Source organism: Triticum urartu, chromosome 3 (assembly GCF_003073215.2).
Source record: "Triticum urartu cultivar G1812 chromosome 3, Tu2.1, whole genome shotgun sequence".
Classification (NCBI taxonomy): domain Eukaryota; kingdom Viridiplantae; phylum Streptophyta; class Magnoliopsida; order Poales; family Poaceae; genus Triticum; species Triticum urartu.
In genome coordinates, this window is record NC_053024.1 from 6,211,700 (window position 1) to 6,219,916 (window position 8,217).

At 44.7% G+C, this 8,217-nt stretch overlaps 1 pseudogene; it reads left to right on the forward strand.

The window, feature by feature from the left end:
- Positions 1 to 946: 946 nt before the first annotated feature.
- LOC125542317 lies at positions 947 to 7,984 on the forward strand (annotated as a pseudogene).
- Positions 7,985 to 8,217: the final 233 nt, after the last annotated feature.

Here is an 8,217-nt window from a genome sequence, read left to right on the forward strand (position 1 = left end):
GTTCCTTTGCGCATTAAAATCTTTATGTGGTTTGTCCACAAACAAGTAATTCTTACAAAGAACAACTTAATCAAGAGGAGATGGGTAGGTAATCCACGATGTTGTTTTTGTGATCATGATGAAACAATACAACATTTATTTCTTGAATGCCCACTCGCTAAATTATTGTGGAGATCGATTCATATAGCCTTTAACATTACTCCTCCAGTTGACATTACAGCGTTGTTCGGAACGTGGTTAACTGGGGTTGAACATACTACGGCGGCCCGTATTCGGATCGGAATATGTGCGCTTTTGTGGGCTATATGGAATTGCAAGAACGATTTGATATTTAACAGACAAAACAATTTATCTTTCTTGCAGGTTATCTTCAGAGCTACCGCTTGGATCCGTACGTGGTCCTTACTCACTCCTATGGAATTCAGGGAGCCGTTGGTTACTGGGTGCAACCACTAGGAGATGGTAACACGGGCTTTATTCAACCGGTTCGAATGGCGGTCGCATAACAGGATAGGAGTCTAGAGAGCTTATCCTTCTTTTTTCCATTCCGGTTGTGATTGTCGGCATGAACTTTGTTTCTATTTTATTTTCGCTCCACTTGCGAGCTGTAATACTTTGACGACTTTGTGTTACTTTGCGAACTTTTAATAAGATGGCTGCATGCATCATTATGATGCAGAGGCCGGGGGTATGCCTCCATTTTCAAAAAAAATCTAACAACGTATTATAAAGATGTAATTCCTGTTTTTACTCATGAAGACGTACATATATAATTTGAAAGGGACTAACTAGCAAACAAGTCCGCAAAGAATGTTAGGCTGTTTTATGCTGACCGTTGAATGATCAACACACAGATGCGGTCCCTGTCTGCTATCCCCTACGACTCTTCCAGGATGTTCGCTGTTAGTCTGTCACAACCACAGGAGCCCTATCACAAGTTTGCAATTGTGAGACTGGTTCAAATTAACGGGTGCATAGAAATCATAACAAAAATGGGAGTGGTGAGTACCTCTTCGGCTCCCTCCTGCCTCTCCTCCTCCTCCCCGTAGCCACCGTGTGGCCAGACGCTATTCCGCTTGGAGGTAGCATGAAGCTCGATCAGGGCGAGAAGGTGCCGGCCGTTTGTGTGAACCTCAGTCAGGGTGAGAAGGTGCCTGTTTGTGCCACGATCAATCAAACAATATCGCCTACAGCTGAAAGTCCCCGCCTGCACCCCCAGCTAAGGTAACTCCTACGACCCCAAGTACTCTGCCTGCACCCCTGGACATCCGTGGACCTTGAAATTTTCTTTATACATAAGATACATCATTACATGATTCATGTCAAACATGGCATCTTTCGAGGTCCATTTGATATATTTAACCCATTAAATGTGTTTCCAGTCACTTAAAAACATAATTCAAATTTGATGTGTGAAAACGTTCACAAAATTGATTTGAAAAATAGCATTTGTATTCTTGAGTCTATATGCCGGCCTTATTCAAGAAACTAGGGCAATTCAAAACAACAGGGGGGCAAGACTCAACCACAAACATGGATGTTATTGGTTTTTAATTTTAAAAAGCCAAAGAATGTTTGGAAAACATAAAACCGGCATGGTTTCATGATATTATCCATAGAAGTTATAATAAGCAACGTGGAAAATAACCATTTGATGTAGAAAAATAATATCAAAAAGTAATATACACAATATTTTTTCTGAAGGCTTTACCAAGAGTCTTTATAAAAACACTCGGAAAAGATGGAAAGCACAACCGTATGTTTGCCTCTAATTGGCCAAGAAATTAATTAATGGTTTGATGATGTGGCAAGCCCAATCACTGCACATCTTCATGTCCTTTCGGTGCGCATATGCATGTCTCCACCTCCCCGCATGTCTCATCTCTATCCGTGAAGCATCTACATCCAAACCTAGCAAATCCGGCCCTATAAAATGTGCGGACGAGATCGGACGCATCCGCAGATAGTGATTGATGACCACTCAAATATCTGCCTTCACAATCGTGTATGTCTTTCACAAATCTTCAAATCCATATAATCACATGCAAAGCAAACTAAACTCATGTAAAATATATTTCGATCCCACACATAGCGTCCATGTATTTCCTCATGCATGCCATCCGATTATGTAAAATTTGCATGATCTACTTCATCACATATATGAAATCGAACCACCAAATATTGGCATATTCTGCCTACTAAAGCTATGGACAAAGTTCATCCACGACTGTCCTTGCCCTTGCCGTCTTTGTCGCGGAAGTAGCGGTCGAAGACAGAAAACAGATCGAGTTGGTTCTGCTCACTTCTGGAGTTGTCTGGCACGTCACCGGCTTCCACATTCTCCGCTTTGGCGGCGGACCACCTAGTTTTGCTTCATTGTGAGGGCATGCACCGTCCTCCTTTGCCACTTATCGACTATGCAGGCACATAGGGCTTCCTCGTCCAGGGTAGTGTGTGAGTCCTCCTCCGTGGCCTCCGTCTCAAGGACAATCGTGCATCCCATGTCCTCTCTCTCGCACGGACAGCATGCCGCGCGTCCATAGGGGATGGGTCGTGACGCAAGACGGCGTTGGCCTCCATCTTGGAGCCCGACACCGCGGGGACGAGGCGTCACCGAAGGGGTTACGTTGTCACCCCAGAGTTGCGTTGCCAACCGGTGGTCACCGCGTCTAGCAAGGCCATGGTCATGCGCCTCGAGCTAACAGCCCTGATGGATCCAAGCGCTATCTACATGGACGAAATGGATTCCTGCCGGATGGACACCGACCGCGATCGAGTGCACCGCTCACGGGAGCGGCTGAGAGCCATGCGGATGGCCATCTCCTCTTCGTCCCTGCTTGGGATGAGGTCCCAGTTGACGGATCAGGAAATCTCGGAGTCAAATCCACTACTTGCCAGGCCAGAGAAGGTCGGAGATTACCGAGATGTGGACACAGACACATATATATGGGGTCAGGGTGGGCCAGAGTTGGCCGGATCCAACGTGATGGACGCGCTCAGACTCGTCCGAGCCTCCCCATATACACCCCAGACATGGGCTTGAGATGAGGGTGCCGGTCAACCCAGGCATATAGTGTAGATTTGAGGAGCCTGGTTGGGTCATGAATTTGTGACCCGTCACTGACCGAGGCGTCGGCCCGATGTATAAGGTGCGTTTCAGGAGTCCAGTTGTAGATCTTCTAGTTCACTTCACCTGATTTCATTCCCCAAATCTCTTCCTCGATCTCCAAAAATGCTAGATACACGGATTATATCGACGGACTTTTACGGATCAGCTGACTTGTCCTTTTTTAATTGGGCTAACTAACCTCCTTCTCCTAATTAATCGCCCCCCCCCCCTGATTTTAACTGGCGGGGGTGGGCGGTAAGCCCTGTAAAACCCCGTAATAGCCCGTTGATGTAGCAAAGCCGCTCGATCTCACCCCCGCCACCAACCACCTTAGGTCGCCTGAGATCCGCCCTGCCGTCCATCCCGGATCCGCCCTGCGCCCATGCGACATGAGCGGCGCGACATGCGCGTGATGGCTGGTACAACCGCAGCTCTCATGGCTACCAGCCACTGTAACGACTGGTACATCTTCCAGGCAGCTGCCAACGGTTTTCAGCTTCAGCATGCCCCCAACTGAAAGGTACTTCTTGCAAAGTGATCTTCACTCTACCTCACTGCTGACTCAAGATTACAGATCTAAGTCTTGCCACAAAGCATACGGCAGATCGGTAATGAACAAAGATGTGCAATATGGGAAAAATACCAAGTGTACCACTATGTTATATGGTCTAAATTTTATTAGAAGTTTATAAGTATGTTTTCTTTTTTTTCGAAATGGATGCAGAAGAGCTGCCTCATTCCGTAACTGAAGAGTTGAGATACAATAACATGCAGCAAAAGAAAGAAAGAAATATCACAGGCTCTGAGAAACACAAGAAAAACATGTCTACTCTCCCAGGATGATATTTTGCCAAAAAGCATGCTTTTATATGATAACACCTTTGCAAGATCTGATCGCATTTTTGTGTCGTGTTTGCATATTTCTTACAGTCAAAATACGCATTATACATACGTAACTCTTCTTTTTTCTCTCCTGAAAACGTACAGATATATTCCCTACCACTCTTCCAAGTTGTTAGCTGTCAGTCTGTCGCAGCCACAGGAGCCCTATCTCAAGTTTGCAATTGAGACTCTTCTTCAAGTTAACGGGTGCAATCAGAAATCATAACACAAAGGAACAAATGGCAGTGGTGAGTACCTCTTCGGCTCTCCGCCTCCTGCCTCTCCTCCTCCTCCTCCCTGTCGCCACCGTCGCGGCCAGTGCATCCATCGGTTACGGTGTCATTGGTACCAGGATCAATCAAACTGGTATCAAGTTCAATCAAACAACATCGCCTACAGCTGAAAGGCCCCTCCTCCGTAAGAAGACTTGTTGCAATTTTAGCTCCTATAGTTGGCTTCATTTTGCTTCCCATCTTGTACCTCGTCACCTACTTTATACGTAAACGAAGAACATAACTACAACATGAGATTGAGGAGGAGGAAGAGTTTGGGAAGCTAAAAGGAACACCAATGAGGTTCACATTTCAGCAACTAAAAGCAGCAACCGAGCAATTCAAAGATAAGCTCAGCGAAGGAGGATTTGGGTCTGTTTTCAAGGGACAGCTAGCTGATGAAAGGATTGCAGTAAAACGTTTGGATCGAGCTGGTCAGGGTAAAAGAGAATTTTCTGCAGAGGTTCAGACAATTGGCGCCATTCATCATATTAATCTGGTGAGATTGATTGGTTTCTGTGCAGAGAAATCGCATAGGCTCTTGGTATATGAGTACATGCCAAATGGATCCTTGGACAGATGGATCTATTGTCGACATGACAATGATTCACCTCCTCTATATTGGAGCACACGGTGCAAGATTATTGCTAACATAGCTAAGGGCCTCGCTTATCTTCATGAGGAGTGCATGAAAAAGATTGCCCATTTGGATGTCAAACCACAAAACATCCTGCAGATTGTAATCTTGACTCTACATCACTGCTGCTGACTCAAGATTCTGGATCTTAGTGTTGCTAAAAAGCATACGGTAGATCACTATTCACTAATGAACAAAGATGTGTAATCTGGGCAAAAATAGCCAGTCTACCACCATGTTATATATGAAATAATTATATTAGAAGTGTAGAAGTATGTTTTCGTTTTTTTTTAGAAATGGACACAGAAGACAGAAGAGTTGCATCATTCCGTAACTAAAGATTGAGATACATTGACAAGCAGCAAAAAAGAAAAAGATCACAGGCTCTTAGAAACACAAAGTCATCAATCAACGCATTATACAGATGTAATTCCTTTTTTTGCTTGATGAAGACGTATAGATATAATTCGAAAGGGACTAACAAGCAAGCAAGTCCGTAAGAATGTTAGGCTGTTTTATGCTGGCCGTTTATGTCCCTGTCTGCTATCCCCTAGCACTCCTCCACTGTGTTAGCTGTCAGTCTGTCACAGCCACAGGAGCCCTATCACAAGTTTGCAATTGAGAGATGGGTTCAAGTTAACAGGTGCAATCAGAAATCATAACACATATGGCATTGGTGAGTATCTCTTCAGCTCCCTCCTGCCTCTCCTCCTCCCCGTTGCCACCGTGTTGTCAGCCCCTATTCCGATTGGAGGTGGCGTGTAATCGATCAGGGCGAGAAGGTGCCCGTTTGTGCCCAGATCAATCAAAGAATATCGCCTACAGCAGAAAGTCCCCTGCCTGCACCCCCGGTCAAGGTAACACCTATGACCCCAAGTGCGCTGCCTACACCCCCGGCCATCAGTTGACCTTGAAATTTTCTCTATACTTAAGATACACCGTTATATGATACATGTCAAAAAAATTCTCTATGCTTAATAAGATCTGATCGCATTTTTGTGTCGTGTTTGCATTTTTTTTGGCGGGGGTGTTTGCATATTTCTTACAGTCAAAATCATCAAACTACACATTATACGGATGTAACTTTTCTTTTTTCTTTCTTGATGATGAAAACGTAGAGAAATAATTCGAAAGGGACTAACAAGCAAACAAGTCCGGCAAAGCTAAGTCAGGCCCTACCAAGACTATAGAGCATGTTAGGCTGTTTTATGCTGACCGTTGAATCATTCAACACACAGATGCGGTCCCTGTCTGCTATCCCCTACCACTCTTCCAGCCTGTTAGGTGTAAGTTTGTCACAGCCACAGGAGCCCTATCCCAAGTTTGCGTTGAGACTCTTATTCAAGTTAACGGGTGGAATCACAAATCATAACACGAAGGAACAAATGGCAGTTGTGAGTACCTCGTCGGCTCTGCACCTCCGGCCTCTCCTCCTCCTCCTCCTCTTCCCTATTGCTACCATCACGGCGAGTACATTCCATGGCTCCATTGCCGGTGGTACCACGATCAATCGAACCGTTATCGGTGGTGCCACGGGCTATCGCCCAATATCGCCTACAGCTGCTAGGCCCTTGCCTGCACCCCCGGCCAAGGTAACACCTACGACCCCAAGTGCTCAGCCTGCACCCCCGCCCAAGGTAATACCTACGGCCCCGAGTGCTCTGCCTGCACCTATTGGGACAACAAGCATGGAAGTGAAATCCTCCTCTGTAAGAAGAGTTGTAGCAATTTTAGCTCCTGTAGTTGGCTTCATTTTGCTTAGCATCTTGTTCCTCGGCACCTATTTTATACGTAAACGAAGAACACAACGACAATATGAGATGGAGATGGAGGAAGAGTTGGGGGAGCTACAAGGAACACCAATGAGGTTCACATTTCAGCAGCTAAAAGCAGCAACCGAGCAATTCGCAGACAAGCTCGGGGAAGGAGGATTTGGGTCTGTTTTCAAGGGTCAATTTGGTGATGAAAGGATTGGAGTAAAACGTTTGGATCGAGCGGGTTAGGGTGAAAAAGAATTTTCTGCAGAGGTTCAAACAATTGGCAGCATTCATCATATTAATTTGGTCAGATTGATTGGTTTCTGTGCAGAGAAATCGCATAGGCTCTTGGTATATGAGTACATGCCAAAAGGGTCCTTGGACAAATGGATCTATTGTCGACATGACAATGATTCACCTCCTCTATATTGGAGCACACGGTGCAAGATTATCACTAACATAGCTAAGGGTCTCGCTTATCTTCATGAGGAGTGCATGAAAAAGATTGCCCATTTGGATGTCAAACCACAAAACATCCTCTTAGATGATGACTTCAATGCTAAACTCTCTGATTTTGGACTATGCAAGCTCATTGACAGGGATATGAGTCAAGTGTTTACTAGAATGAGGGGCACACCTGGATATTTAGCTCCCGAATGGTTGACATCACAGATCACGGAAAAGGCCGATGTCTATAGCTTTGGTGTTGTGGTCATGGAAGTCATTAGCGGAAGAAAGAACCTCGACAATTCTCGATCCGAAGAGAGCATTCATCTCATCACCCAATTGGAGGAAAAGGTGAAGACTAATCGGTTGGTAGAATTGATTGACAATAAGAGTAACGATATGCTAGCACATAAGAAGGATGTAATTGAGATGATGAAGCTCACGATGTGGTGGTTGCAGATTGATGCAAAAGAAGGCCTAAAATGTCTGAGGTAGTCAAGGTCTTGGAAGGTGCCATGAATGCAGAGAGCAACATTGATCATAACTTCGTTGCAACAAGTCAAGTGTATTTTGGCGCTGATGGAAATGTGGTCTCCTCGGTTCCGCCTCTAGCTTCACATGTATCAGGTCCCAGGTGAAATGAGGAAATCTTGACAAGATTGGCAATTAGATTATGAGCAGGATATTCTTATGTAAAGCAAATGAAAAGTCTGTTGTAAATCATGAGACAATCCTGACACAAAAAGTAGGCAATTAGATTGTGAGCAGGACAAGAGAGATTTTCTTATGTAAAGCAAATGACATTTCTGTTGTATGTTCTTGAATTATTACAATCCGAGGCCCAGTTTTACCTTTAAAATAGTTCTACATTAATTGCAAATCTTGTTGTTCTACAGCGGCTGGACTGAATCTGTTCATTAGAGTGTTCAGTTTCTCTATGTAATGCGGGTCTGTTTTTAGAACAACTGACGCAGGTATTTTTCTAGTCATTGTAGTTGAAATCAACAGCATGTTCCAAAATGCTCCTAGGCCCCAACACAGCGGAGAAATGGACAGAATGAAATAATTTTTTGGGACTGACTACTATAACACGTATCACTTATAAACTACAAA